General features: G+C 37.2%; 1 long non-coding RNA gene across 5 annotated transcripts in view; it reads right to left on the minus strand.

Annotated features, from left to right (window-relative positions):
• LOC143673003 (uncharacterized) overlaps window positions 1-14,995 on the minus strand; it is a 66,298-nt gene that overhangs the window by 45,810 nt on the left and 5,493 nt on the right. For 4 of the 5 annotated variants that reach the window (XR_013170135.1, XR_013170136.1, XR_013170134.1 and 1 more), the window contains exon 3: window positions 127-300. The exons of the other annotated variant lie outside the window; for it this stretch is intronic. This is a non-coding gene — a long non-coding RNA (uncharacterized LOC143673003). The remainder of the gene's footprint in view (window positions 1-126; window positions 301-14,995) is intronic. 5 annotated transcript variants of the gene reach the window in all.

The raw sequence follows: 14,995 nt of genomic DNA on the forward strand, positions 1-14,995 counted from the left end.
CTGAATTCTTTTACTTTCAGAAACAGTTACTAAGTTTTTAAATGGCAATTAATTTTTATGTAATAAATGAATTGTTCAAAAATAAACAATTATTACTTCAGATATTTTTCACATCCTCCAACTCACCACTAAGGCTGTTCAGTTTGCAATCTCCACAACCCTAGGGGACCTGTGTCCCCAAAGCCTTGGAATCCATCAGGGCCTCCACACTTCCTCATCTCATGGTTATCTTAATTGCCTCAAGGAGCAAGTCACTTGGCAGAGTCCCAAGTGCTGGGAAAAATGTCTTTAAGTCAGAAACTGCAAAAGAGATCATAGAAGTATGAGATATCATTTAGCAAAATAATATGTTGCAAATTCAGGTGAAAAGAAGAGCCTCACTTCTTAAGAGCCTCACTTCCTAAAATGGCTTGGTGAATGGAGACCATCCCAAGGCACCCTTGGGAGGCATGTGAGGAAGATGGTGGGAAAACATGAGGTAAGAAGCCTGTGTTACCAATCAACCCTGGAAGGAGAGACTCTCTATCCAGGAAATCTTGGACTGGTGGGGAAAAATGGTTTCATAGAAAATCCATGAATTATTAAGAATGCACCAGTTCCAGAAGTTTTCTCCTGTGATCTTATGACTGAAATCCAGGTCTCTTAGTTCAGACTTTCGGTTTGACCCTGCAGTTCTCTGTCCCTGCCAGCATTGACCAAACTCCAAGGAAAGAAGGATCCTTCAGGGGAAGGAGGCTGCTATGTCTTTAAAGGCAGGTTCATGCTTCCCAAAAGCAGGAAAAAACTCTAAGTCAGGAAAATAAGCACACTCAGGGATTTAAGCGGAGTAGTTGTCCACTAACATATCTCACCATTTTACCCTGTCATGCTCTTGTGTAGGGAAGGGCCCTGGCATGACACTGATTTGTCCTTTAAATTTACTGTAGGTCTATGTAGGACAGGGAAGCCAAAGCCCATGGGCCAGTCTTCCATGGCTGTGATCAGCCATTTCCCCTTTCCTCAATACACAGTACACTTTCTGTTTCTACAAAGAGTAGATCAAATTTAGGTAGCACTTTTTAATTAAACACTGCCTGTATTCCCCTCCTCCTGACTAGCTAAGAGTCTGTCATAGTTGACAGGCATTTGTTTGTTTTGGAGACAGGAATTTTGACAAGATTCTGTACAGTGAGTTGTGGCTAATGGTTTACTGGCTTTGGAGGCAGGTCATCACCTTTTGTGACCTGTGAGGTAATGGAAGGCCTGCTGATGGCAACCAGAGTGTTTCCCAAGCTGACCCTGGATCAGCTCTGCCATATCTTTGGGTTTCCCAAGGGAAATCCTTGTATGTACTGCTATGGTTATCCTTACACTAAAATCTTGACATATTGTATGAAGGCATAAAGTGCTAGACAGAGTATTTCTGCCCATGCTGAATAATAGCATAAAGTCTTTGAAAAGGTTGGCCTGATGACACCAGCCTGCAAAGCTCTTGAGTCCTCTGTGGAGGAGGCCAGCTCTTGGAAATTGAAGCCTCTGTCTGGGAGCACTCAATACAAATCTGAACTGCCCTTTATTCAAAGATATAGCAGACCATCTGGAAAAGAATAGAAAAGGAATCCCCCTAAGCTCTCATCTCAGGGAATGATAATGGCTCATCTTTAAGAATAGACTCAGTCACCCCACAAAGGAAAAAAATTGCTCTAATCTCACATGACTGATCAAGAAAGATATTAAAAGCATCTCTAATGAATGGAGAACAACTTCAGAAGATAACAATGGATGGTGTGAATGAAATCACTCATCTTAAGGAAAACCTATAAGTGATTTCCCAAGAAACTGCAGGATAAAGCAAAAGGTGCAAGAGTTGAAGAAATAAAAAAACTGCTTGGACACTCCAATATACTACTGAAGCAGGTAGTGCAGAACAACTGTACTGAAGATTATGAAGTTTGCTGATCACTTTAGGGAAGCTGCATGGTTGATGGCATCTTGAAGTTAGACAAAAAGAGGGAGTCAGAAAAAGGAAATCACCAGTCCATGAGTTGACAGTTGATCAGAACAATCTCATTTATATTGTCAGCTTAAATGCTTCCTCTAAAAGACTGGAAGGAGAAAACAAAAAGGTGTTCAAGAAGGTCTGTGGAGAAAATAAAATGAGTGACAAGATTCCAGGGCAAATGAATTCTCCAAAAAGAGCCATCTTCTTTTCAGTCTGCAAATTCACACCTGGAAAATGAGATTTAGTCTGTCTAACTTACTATGGCTGGGGATAAACAAACTCATAAAAAGAGGTCTCTACTCAATTTACTGAATCCATGCTAAATAGTGTATCTCAGGGGTATTTACTGATTGCTGAACAAGACTAGAGTAAGAAAATATTGCTAAGTCCACTGCATTATGCCTTGCCTATGTTTACACCTCTTATCTCTCATTCTTCAATGCAATTAGTTGCAAAGATATGTCAATTATAATTTCTAAAAATGTTTACTTAGTTTCAACCTTCCATCCTCTTCCACTTGTTATAAATGTAGTCCCATATTTCATCATTTATAGTCTAGATCATTGACATAAACTTTTAAATATTCCCTCTGCCTCTTGCCTGGCCCTCCTCCAATACATCCTGTAAATGTTAAGATGCTTCTAAAATGGAATTTACACAATGTTACTCCCTTATCAAAAATCTTCCTTTTTCTTTTTCTGAGCAACCTGCATCCCATTTGCTGACATTTGTCTCATCTCCTGATACCAGAACTTGAGCTGAGCTCAATTTTCCCAGCCCTGCCATCCTGAACTTTTCACACTTTCTTCACTGCATTTTCTAAACTTGTCCCATTTTTAACAAAACATTTGTTTTTTGAAAATTACCTTCCCTTGGTCCCCTGGAAGTACCAGGACTGGGAGCCTTTCCTTTCTCCTCCCCTCCCATTGCTGATCTGAGGAGCCAGCTACTATGTATTCTGGCCTGTACGCTGCAGAGTGGGAGGTAGCCACATTCTTGTTGTCTCCATTGACATAGGGGTGAGATGCCAGCTGTGGTTGTTCCTAAACTAGTTGGGAGATGCAGTTGACCCAGGAGTGGGTTCCAGCTTTTGATTGTCAGGCCACGGGTTAGAAGGCAACTGCTGGGCAGTAGGGTCAGGGAAATGACCTGAGGGGGAAGAATCTAGAATTTGATGTTCTATGAAAGTGAATCCTTTATCATGTGTATGTCTGTTCTTACAGGAGAGAAGGACCATTGGCTTCAAGTTCCTGAGTTTATGGTTCCTGAGAAAAGAACCTGATCAGCACCATTATTTAATAAATACAAAGTACCTCTGTACACAGAATGTTTTGAAGCTCTTCTGATTTAATTCTCTTCTTGGATTTCTTTTCTATCACCTCTCTGAATTTTTTTTTGACCTAGGGATGGGGAAGGGAAGTCAAATACTCCCTGGGGTTGAGTGCAGGTAGGGGGACTAAGCAGTGGAGGTGATTAAACCTGGGGAAATTCCCATCAGCCAGAAGGGCAAGTAATCCTTAAAAAAAGGGAATATTGTTAAAAGGAGAGGAACATAGGGGTAAGAGTTGAGATGTGATTATTCTGCCTCCTCTACATTCAAAATGTTATGGAGTGGGGGGTGGTGCAGAGATACTTAGGTATTTGGGGGTGAATCATAGTGCACAGGGTTTGCACTTTACATCTTCTTGTATAGCCTTATAAAACCACAGGTCTTTTAAAGAATTCCAGGGTCAGACAGGATGCCAGAAGGGCAAGCTGTCTTCCAGGAAAGAGGTATCTGGTGTCAAGCCTACATCAGTGCAGGTGCAGGCACTGCTGGATGGCCTGGGAGTTCCCTTCCAGCCTGTCATATCTGTATGGATGTCACCCAATACTGGGATCAACCTGAGCTACAGAGACAAGTGCGAGGGCTCCCAGGTGTAAACCAGGAAATTCTCAGAGGCTTCCTCCCCGTTTCCATGGCAAGGATATGTTTTCCACACTGAGGTGCCACTTGTAAAAAGGATGGGAGTGAGGGAAGTTCCTTGAGGGATGCCATTCTGTAGGACATACATCTTTTCTTTATTAATCATTTATTCCCAAAATACTGTTTTCAAACACCTGGAGAGTCCAAGCTGCCTTTAACCATTTTGCACATTTAAATCTAAACCTAATCCTAGCACTAAGTTTTATAAGGTTATAAAACACTAACCTTATAAGGTTTCACAAGTGTTAAATGAGATAATATGGATAAAGAATTTGACACATGGATGATGCTGAGAAATGTTACATTTCTTCCCTTTCTCTCAGTGTGGACCCCTTAGCAGCCATAGTGCTTACACATTACTTCAAAGGGTTGAGGGTACAGGAAGAAACCATTTATAGCTTTTGAGCCTAAAATCCATGTTGGCCCCATTTCAAGTTTAAATCCTAAGAGACACCTTTCCTGGCTAGTCTGGTGTCTTGTATAGTTGGGGATTTCTCAGCTGTCTGCTACAGAACCAAACAGGGTGATCCTTAAAAGCTCAGCACTTTTTCTCCACTCCCCCTGCTCTTCCTGAGGGCACTCAAATCTGTTTACCTTTCATCTGACTTTGGAGGGACCAGGAAAGCCTGCCAGCTTTTTGCAAGACCTGGAAGGAAGATATTGTGCCTGCCACCCTGTTGGGTTGATGGGGTGGGGGTGGGTTGGCAGGAGTTGAAGGCAGATGCTGTCCCCTCCAGCTGAGAGGCTGTCTCCCTGGAGACACTCAGTACTGACATGTCAGCTCCACAGTAATAATCTCCTGCTTCACTTCTGATGCCTGAGAATAGTGCAGGCATCCTTAGGCTCCACCACCACTTTGGGTTGCCCTGTGGAAGGCCACCATTGCATATCCTGGGTCCCTCATTAACCTGATCCCTTGTACTTCACTTAGAGGAAAGTTCCCTTTTCAGGGCTGCTGACAGATTGAGCCTGAATGGAATGTGTGTCTGACATGGATTAAATCTGGCCTGGCCTGCAGGCAGGGGAACTGTTGGCCTTCAGTTAGTATATGTGTATATATAGTATATAGTGTCTTCATAAAACTCTTTTCTATTGAATTATATATACATATAGAAAGGTGTATATATGACAAATATAAAGCTTGCTAAATTTCCCCAAAGTGAACTTTGTCTACCTAACCATTACCCAAAAAATTTATCAGATCAATTAAAAATCATTGTCAGCACCCAGGAGCCCTCTCACTCAGGCCCCTGCTGCTTTTCAGGCACTATCTCCCTAAGGTTACACACTCTCTTGACTTCTAATACAATAATGTTTTCATTTGTTTTTGAACTTTATATAAATGGAATAATACATTTTACATTCTTCTGTGCCTGGCTTCTTTGGGAAGGATAACCTCTCAGCTCAGTCTGAAATCTCTCAGTAACTGAAACTTTTTTGCCTCATTTCTCTCTTCCCCCTTTTGATCAAGAATTCCTTCTCAATTCCCTGATGCCAGGTTCTGGTTCATCCCAGGAACTCTGTCCTTTGCCACCAGGGAGATTTACATGCCTGGGGGTCATGTCCCACATAGGAGGGAGGAAAATGAGTTCACCTGTTGAGGTGGTTTAGAGGGAGAGGCCACATCTGAGCAACAAAAGAGGTTCACCAGGGGTGACTCTTAGGTCTAAATTTAAGCAGGCATACCCTAACATGTGTAGGAATATTTCATAGTAGCAAACCACAAGATCAAAAACTTGGCCTATTGATATGGCTGTCTCCATTACTTGCAAGAATATCAGAAATTCACCAAATGGGAAAGTTGAATATTTCCTTCTTTCTCCCCAGTTCCACAAGGGAACATTGTAAAAAGTTTTTATTTACTGCCCAAATTACTTTGGGATATGTTGGGAGTATTGGGGCATCATACTAACCTGGACAAACCAACAAAATCTCATGCCCTCCTCAATATTCCATGTGCTTATGGTGTTTAATTAAACTGACCATACAAGTTAAATTAGGAAACACATTACCCAAAACATAAATTTTTCACCCGATAATCATCTCTCCCTTTGGTCTCACACAGAAGCTGAAGATTTAAAATATGTTTGATATCATTCTTTTCCCTGTATTCTGATATACCTTAGTCCTATCCAGATCAGCTTCATTCATATTTCTACTCAAAGTGTGATCACTTTGTCAATTTTTAAACAGTTCCTGCATGAGATACTGCTAACTTTCATAGCTTCAGAACTTTCACTCTGAGCCTCATGTGTCACAGAAATACCCAAAGTTTCTGGGAACAACCATGATATATGCATACAGCTGAGAATCTCAGAATTTAGAATTAACAGTTACACCACCTGAATAAATGTAACTGCTGTACAATCTTACAACCTAGGACCCTTTATAATAGGCCCAAGCCAGATAACCCATTCTCTGGACTTTAGTTCACTGAGTTTTTATATTGTAGCTAGTTTATATGATTGACATATAATATATCTTTTTTTACTCCTGATATTTCATTCAGTATACAGTAGTTAAGTTTCATTTACCTACTTTCATGCATCACAACTTCATTTCTTCTTGTGGCAACTCAGTAGTCCATTGTATGTATACACCACAGTTCCCTGTACAATTCTTCTGTCATTGTACCTATAGGCCACTTCCATTCATTGTGGATTGGGAACACTGCTGTCATAAACACCAGTGTGCAAATGTCCATTTGTGTCCCCCCACTTAGCTCCTCCAGGTATATACTGATCAACAGGGTTTCAGGATCATATAGTAACTCCACCCCCAGCCTGCTGTTAAAATTCCACACTGCCCTCCAAGGTACTGCACTTCTCAGTTTCCTACTAACAGTGAATACATACATATTTTCTCCACATTTTCTGTAATATTTTTCTCTCTATGCATTTTTGAACAGTTTTATTCATACATCATACAATCCAACCTAACCCATACCCTTCCCTATGCACCCCAAGTAATGACATTTGGTTTTGGTATAATGCCTATGTAGATTACATTGAGTGAAAGCATATTAAAATGTTACTGTTGACTATAGACTCTAGCTTGAATTGATTGTACTTTTTCCTGTACACCATCTATTTTCAACATCCTGTGATATTGACAGGCATTTGTTCTCCCTCATGCAAAAATGTTTTTAAATTTTTACATTTAATCACCATCATTGTCCAATCTAGGCGTTCTTAAATTATACCATATCAATTTTATCCTCTAACTTTCCATCTGGTTTCATATGTGACTACAGGCTTCTCCCTCTTATCATACTCATATTCAACTTCATTCCGTGTAAACTTATATCATTGAGCTAAAACCAGGTAGGATTCTTCTACCCATTTCTGAACTTTTACAATCAGTCCTGTTGCACAGTATGTATGCTTTCAGCACCTTTTGCCCAGTCTCTACCCTATTTCTATCTCCTGATAATCTGTGGTATTAACTTCAATTCTCCAAGTTCACTCATAAATGTTAGTTCTTATTAGTGAGACCATATAGTATTTGTCCTTTTTTTTCTGGCGAATTTCCCTCATCATAATGCCCTCAAGGTCCATCCACATTGCTTCATGCTTCATGACTTTATTCTGTCTTATAGCTGCATGATATTTCATCATATATAAATATCACAGCTTGTTTAGCCACTCATTTGTTGATGGACATTTGGGCTCTTTCCAGCTCTTGACAATTATAAATAATGCTGTATAAACAATGGTGTGCAAATGTCTGTTTGTGTCCTTGCCCTCACAGCTTCTAAATATATACCTAGTAACAGGATTGCTGGATCATGTGGCAATTCTATATTTAGTTTTCCAAGGAACTGCCAAACTGCCTTCCAGAGTGGGTGTACCATTTTGCATTCCTACCAACAGTGGATAAGGGTGCCTCTTCTTCCACATCCTTTCCAGCACTGGTCATTTTCTGTTTTTTTTATAATAATAATTTTACTGGGTATGAGATGATAGCTCACTATAGTTTTGATTTGCATTTCTGTAACAGCCAGCGAAGTTGAGCATCTTTTCATGTGTCTTTTAGCTGTTTGTATTTCCTCTTCTGAAAAGTTTCTTTTCATGACTTTTGCCCATGTTTAAATTGGGTTGTTTGACTTTTGGTTGTTGAGTTGAAGAATCTCTTTATATATTCTCAGACACTAAAATATTATCTGACTTGTGGTTTCCAAATATTGCCTCCCATTGCATAGGTTGCCTTTTTAGATTCTTGATAAAGTCCTTTTATATGCAAAAGTGTTTAATTTTGAGGAGTTCCCATTTATTTATTTATTTTTTCAATGATTGTGCTTTGGGTATAAGGTCCAGGAAACCACATTTTATTTCAAGTAATTATAAGATAATTCCTTATATTTTCTTCTAAAATTTTTATGGTCTTAGTGCTAACATTTAAGACTTTGATCCATTTTGAGTTAATTTTTGTATAGGGTGTGAGATATGGATCCTCTTTTATTCTTTTCATATGAATGTGCAGTAGTCCAAGCACCAGAAGAAGCTACTCTTTCTCAGGATGGTTGGCTTGACTGCCTTATCAAAGATCACTAGTCCATAAATGAGAAGGTCTATATATGAACACTATTTTTTTGCATTTTTTCAGTATTTCTATCTTTATGCCAGTACCATGCTGCTTTGACCACTGTAGTTTCATAATAAGCTTTAAATCAGTTAGTGTGAGACTCTTCCCTTCCAAGTAAATGTGGTTGTTGGTTTTTCTATTTCTGCAAAGTAAGTTTTTGGGATTTTAATTGGTATTGCATTGAATCTATAAATCAATTTGGGTATAATTGAAATCTTGACTATATTTAATCTTCCAATCCATGAACATGGTATGCCCTTCCATTTATTTAGGTTTCCCATGATTTCTATTAGAAATTTCTTGTAGTTTTCTCTGTAAAGGTCTTTTATGTCCTTAGTTAAATTTATCCATTGATATTTGATTCTTATTGTTGCTATTGCAAATGGAGATTTTTTTCTTGATTTCCTCCTCAGATTGCTCATCAGTACTGTATAGAAACCCTACTGAATTGAGGGTGTTGTTCTTGTATCCCATCACTTTTCCATCCTCATTTATTAGCTCGTAGTTTTGCTATAGATTTTTTGGTATTTTTGACATATGGTATCATATCATCTACAAACTGTGAGGGTATTACTTATTCCTTTCCAATTTGGAAGGCTTTTATTTCTTTTTCTTGTTGACTTGTTTTGCTTGTACTTCTACTGTTGAATAAAAATAGTGACAATGGATGTCCTTGTTTTGTTCCTAATGTTAGAGGGAAGGGTTTCAGTCTTTCTTCATTGAGGATCATTTTAGCTGTGGATTTTTCTCCACCATGTTGAGGATGTCCCCTTCTATTCATATCCTTTGAAGTGTTTTCACCAAAAAAGGATGTTGAATTTTGTCATATGTGTTTTCTGCATCAATTGAGTTGATGATGTTTGGTTTTTTGTGCTTCACCTTACTGATATGGCATACTACATTAATTGATTTTCTTATTTTGATCCATCGTTGTATATTTGGAATAAATCTTATTTAGCCATGGTGTATAATTATTTTAATGTGCTTCTGGATTTGATTTACAAGTATTTAATTGAGGATTTTTGCACCTATATTCATTACAGAGATTGGTCTGTAATTTTCTTTTCTTGTGGTATATTTGTTTGGCTTTGGTATTAGGATGATGGTGGCCTCATAGAATGAGTTGGGTAGCTTTCACTCTTTTTAAATTTTTTGAAGTATTTGAGCAGGATTAGTACTAATTCTTTCTTGAATGCTTGATAGAATGCAAATATGAAACCATCTGATCCTGGGCTTTTTTTTGGGGGGGGTGCATCTTGATATGTGATTCAATCTCTTTACTTGTAATTGGTTTGCTGATATCATCTACTTTTTTGTTGAGGTTGTTCATGCCTTTGTAGGAAGTTATTCATTTCACCTATGTTGTGAGGTTTATTTGCATATAATTGCCCGTAGTATTCTTTCTTTATTATTGCAAAGTCAGTGTTTGTGTCTCTTCTTCCATTTCTGATTTTATTTATTTGCATCTTCTCTCTTTTTTCATCAACCCAGTTAGGGTTCCATCAATTTTATTGATTTTTCTCAAAGAAACAGCTATGATTTTCTCAATTGTTTTCATGTTTTCAAGTTTGTTTATTTCTGTTCTTGTCTTCATATTTCTTTATTTTCCCTTGCTCTGGGGTTAATTTGGTGTCCTTTCTCTAGTTCTTCCAAGTGAACAGTTAATTCCTCCATTCTTCCTCTTTCTTTCTTTTTTTAACAGAGGCATTTAGGAAAATAAATTTCCTTCTTAGCCCTGCCTTTACTGCATCCCATAAATTTTGATACGTTCTGTTCTCATTTTCATTTGCCTTGAGATATTTTCTGATTTCTCTTGTAGTTTCTTCTTTGACTCACTGGTTGTTTAAGAGTGTATTGTTTACCCTTCATATATTTGTGTATTTTCTGGTGCTCTGCCTGTGGTTGATTTCCAAATTTACTCCATTATGATCTATGAAAGCCTATTTCAATCTTTTAAAATTTATTGAGACTTCTTTTGTAATACAGTGTATTGTCTATCCTTGAGAATGATCCATGAGCACTTGGGAAAAATGTGTATATTGCTTTTCTGGGATGTAATACTCTGTAAATATCTGTTAAGTCTAGTTCATTTATTGTATTATGCAGCATATCTGTTTATGCATTGATCCTCTGTCTAGATGTTCTTTCTATTGATGAAATTGAGGAATTGATGTCTCCAATTGTTATGGTAGAGGTGTCTATTTCTCCCTTCAGTGTTGTCAATGTTTACTTTCTGTACTTTGGTACACTCTGGATCAATGCATAGGTATTTATAATTGCAATGTCTTCTTGTTGAATTATTCCTTTTATTAATACAGTGTCCTTCTTTGTTTCTTTTAAATGTTTTACATTTGAAGTTTAATTTGCTGGATATTCGTAAAGCTACTCCTGCACTTTTCTGAATGTTGTTTGCATGAAATATCTTATCCTAACCTTTCAGTTTAAACCTATTTTTGATCTTGAGTCTAAAATGTGTCTCATGTAGACAGCATATAGATGAGTTTTTTTTTAAAAATCCATTTTGACAGTCTATGTCTTTTGATTAGGGAGTTTAATCCATTAACATTCAGTGTTATTACTTTAAAAGCAGTGCTTTTTTCTACCATTTTGCTTTTTGGATTCTACATGCCATATCTAACTTTTTTCTTTTAACCTTTACTGATAGTCCTCATTTCTACAGTCTTCACCAGATTTCACTCTCTTGCCTTTTACTATCTGCCTGTAGTGCTCCCTTTAGTACTTCTTGCAGACTCAGTCTCTTGGTCGCAAATTCTCTCAGTGATTGTTTGTCTGAAATATTTTAATCTCACTCTCATTTTTGAAGAACAATTTTTCTGGGTGCATAATTCTTGGTTGCGATTTCTTCTCTTTTACAATCTTAAATATACATTACCAGTGCCTTCTCACCTTTATGGTTTCTGCTGAGAAATCCACACTTAGTCTTATTGGAATTCCTTTTGATGTGATGGATTGCTTTTCTCTGGCTGCTTTCAAAATTCTCTTTTTCTTTGATATCTGACAATCTGATTAGTAAGTGCTTTGTAGTATGTCTATTTGGACCTATTCTATTTGGTCCTTCTTAGATCTGTAATTTAAAAGATGGGAAATTTTCAATTTTAATTTCTACCATTAGTCTTTCTCCTCCTTTTCCCTTCTCTTGTCAATCTGGGACACCCACAAAACATACATTCATGCACCTTATGTTGTCATTCATTTCCCTGAGACCCTGCTCATATTTTTGCATTATTTCCCTACATCTTCTGTTGTGTGTTGGATTTCATATTCCCATTCCTCTGGTTCACTAACCCTTTATCCTGCCGCCTTAAATCTATTGTTGCAGTTTTCCATTTTTAAAACCTCTTCTATTGTGGTTTTCATTTCTATCAGTTCTGTAATTTGTTTTTTCAAACATTTGACTTCTTCCTTTGGTTCATCGTGTGTCTTCTTTATATCCTCCCTCAAATCATTGATTCTTGATGAGATTTCCACATTTGTTTGAACATCCTGAATCAGTTTTTTCAGCTCCTGAATCTCATTTGAATTGCTGTCCCTTTCACTGGGCCATTTCCTGTGTGACTCATTATTTTTTGCTAATGTTTAAGCATTTGATCTCCTTAATTAGTTTGTTCTGGAGGTTGTTTTCACTCTTTTCTCTAGGATGTTCTGTTCTTCTGTTAGCTAAATTTGTATTGGTAAATGTTATTTGCATATTTCAAGATTGTATAAAAATTTCTAAAGACTTGACAATTTTCCCACTGTTCATATTGTATCCTGATACTGGTCTATATGCTAGACAACAGTATAATGTTGTTAGTCATGATCTTAGTTATTCTTAGAAAAAGGCCACAGATCATAGAAATAACCAAATTTAATTTTTAGTCACACTGCTTTGCTCTAATGCTTCTTTAAATATAAATGTGGACAGCTATAGGTCAGAGATTCATCTGCAACAAGGAGAAACTCTAAAAGAGAGGTAGGATAAAGGTATAAATTATGTTTTATCTGTTAATTCACGTAACTCCAGTAATGTGAATTCTGCTACAGCTTGTCCGTATAAGACAATGGCAAAATTTTTACTTCTGAAATTAGCCTAATTTTAAAATGCTTATAACAAAATTAGGGTTTAGACTGTAAGCTGTTCAGGCAGTCACATTTACTCTTGAGGTTTAACTGTTATTTCTAAATTCTGAAATACTTTGCTCTTTTTATAATGTATATAAAAAATGGTAGTTCCCTGGAACTTAGAGTATCAGTATAACACCTGAAACTAAGAGTTAGTTATCCAGCTCCCAAAGTTAACATCACTACATACAATTTCTTTCTTTTTTTTTTTTTAAACATGGGCAGGCACCGGGAATCGAACCTGGGTCCTCGGGCATGGCAGGCAAGCATTCTTACCTGCTGAACCACTGTGGCCCGCCCACAATTTCTTAATTTAACTTATATGGGGCATTTAATTGAACACCATAAGTATATGGAACCTTGAATAGGGCATGAGATTTCGTAGTTTGTCCAAGTCAATGTGATGCCCCAATACATCCCAGAGTGATTTGAACAGTGAATAAAGAAGCATTTGATGAGTCCCCTTGGGGAATGGGGAGAAAGGGGGGAAAACTCATCTTCCTCATTTGTAGAATTCCTGGTATACTCATGAGCAGTGGGGAGAACCAAGTCAATAGGCCAACCCTCAATCTTGGGGTTTGTGCCTATGAGATTTATACCCACAAATGATAAGCTAAGCCTACTTAAAATTAGGCCTAAGTGTCACCTCCAGAACACCTCTTTTGATGTTCAGATGTGGCCTTTCTCGCTCAGCCAACATGGCAATTGAACTCACTGCTCTCCCCCTTTCTATGTGGGACATGACTACCAGGGGTGTAAACCTCCCTGGCAACATGGGACAGAAATCCTGGAATGAGCTGGGACTCAGTATCAAGGGATTGAGTAAACCTTTTTGACTGAAAGGGGAAGAGAGAAATGAGACAAAACAGTGTCAGTGGCTGACAGATTTCAAACAGAGTCAAGAGGTTATCCTAAAGGTTATTTTTATGCATTATATAGATATCCCCTTTTTAGTTTATGGTGCATTGGAGTGGCTAGAGGGATGTGCCTGAAACTGCAGAGCTGTATTCCAGTAACCATGTTTCTTGAAGATGATTGTATAATGATATAGCTTTCACAATGTGACTGTGTGATTACAAAAACCTTGTGTCTGATGCTCCTTTTATTAACAGTATGAATAGATAAATAAAAAACATGGATAAGAAATAAACAATTAATAGGGAGAAGAAAGGTTAAAATAAACTAAGTGGATTGAAATACTAGTGATCAATAAAGGGAATAGTAAGGTGTATGGCATGTATGAGCTTTTTCTTTTTTCTTTTTCTTTTGCTGGAGACATTCAAATGGTAAAAAATGATCATGATGATGAATACACAACTATGTAATGATACTGTGAGCCATTTATTATAACTATGTCAAGAATGTTTGTAAGTTTGTTCATTGCTTATAACAAAAATATTTTTTAAAAGATAGCATTACTACATACAGCAAGGGTTAAAAAATTGAAATTGGATCATACTCTGACAAAACACATACCTGTAGCTGATCTGGTTAAAACTAAGGTACCTGAGAATATACATAAAAGGTAATATTATCTGGTTTTAAAACTAACTTTTGTGTAAGACAAAAAAGAAGTGATGTTTATTTTATCCAAAATTAAAATTTTCAGTAGAACACCATCTAATTTAACCTGTCTAGTAAGTTTATTTAAACAACCTAATTCTGCTTTATTTCATGTGGAACTTAGAAGAAAGAATAAATCTTGATATTCTGCATGAGTTAATGTTTTTTATTCAGCAATGCATTGCAAAGTATTTTGGGCCAAAAATCTAAAAGTATTTGCAAATTCCTTTGAGAAAATGAAAAAAAAGAAAGAAAGAAAGAAAGGAAGGAAGATTGGAAAAATTGGAACTACTAAACTTAACTACATGGGGATTTCTGATATTCTCTTAAGCAATAAATTTCCCCAATTTAATAAGCCAAGCTCTCTATCTTGAGGCTTGTCCTTATGAAACTGAATTATGTAGTGGCAAAGCTGACCCTATGTATAATTAAAGCCAAAGTGTCATCCCTGGGGAAACTTTTTTGTTGCTCAAGTTGTGATCTCTCTTTCTAAGCCAATGTCTGACCTCCATCCATACATTGGACACAAGTTACCATGGTGTAAATCTCCTAGACAAGATGGAAAATGACTCTCAGGGAAAGCCTAGCCTTGGCAATATCATACATATCTCTTAATGATAAACCTGGCCTTGCCATTTTGGAATTGATTGATGAAAAGGGAAAAATAAATACAGTTTCAATGGCTAAAAGATTTCAAATTGAATCATGATATCACTCTGGAAGTTGTTTTATGCAATTTTCAGCCAGATATTGAAAATATCTGCAACATTATGACAAGC

Source organism: Tamandua tetradactyla (genome assembly GCF_023851605.1).
Source record: "Tamandua tetradactyla isolate mTamTet1 chromosome 22 unlocalized genomic scaffold, mTamTet1.pri SUPER_22_unloc_3, whole genome shotgun sequence".
Lineage (NCBI taxonomy): Eukaryota > Metazoa > Chordata > Mammalia > Pilosa > Myrmecophagidae > Tamandua > Tamandua tetradactyla.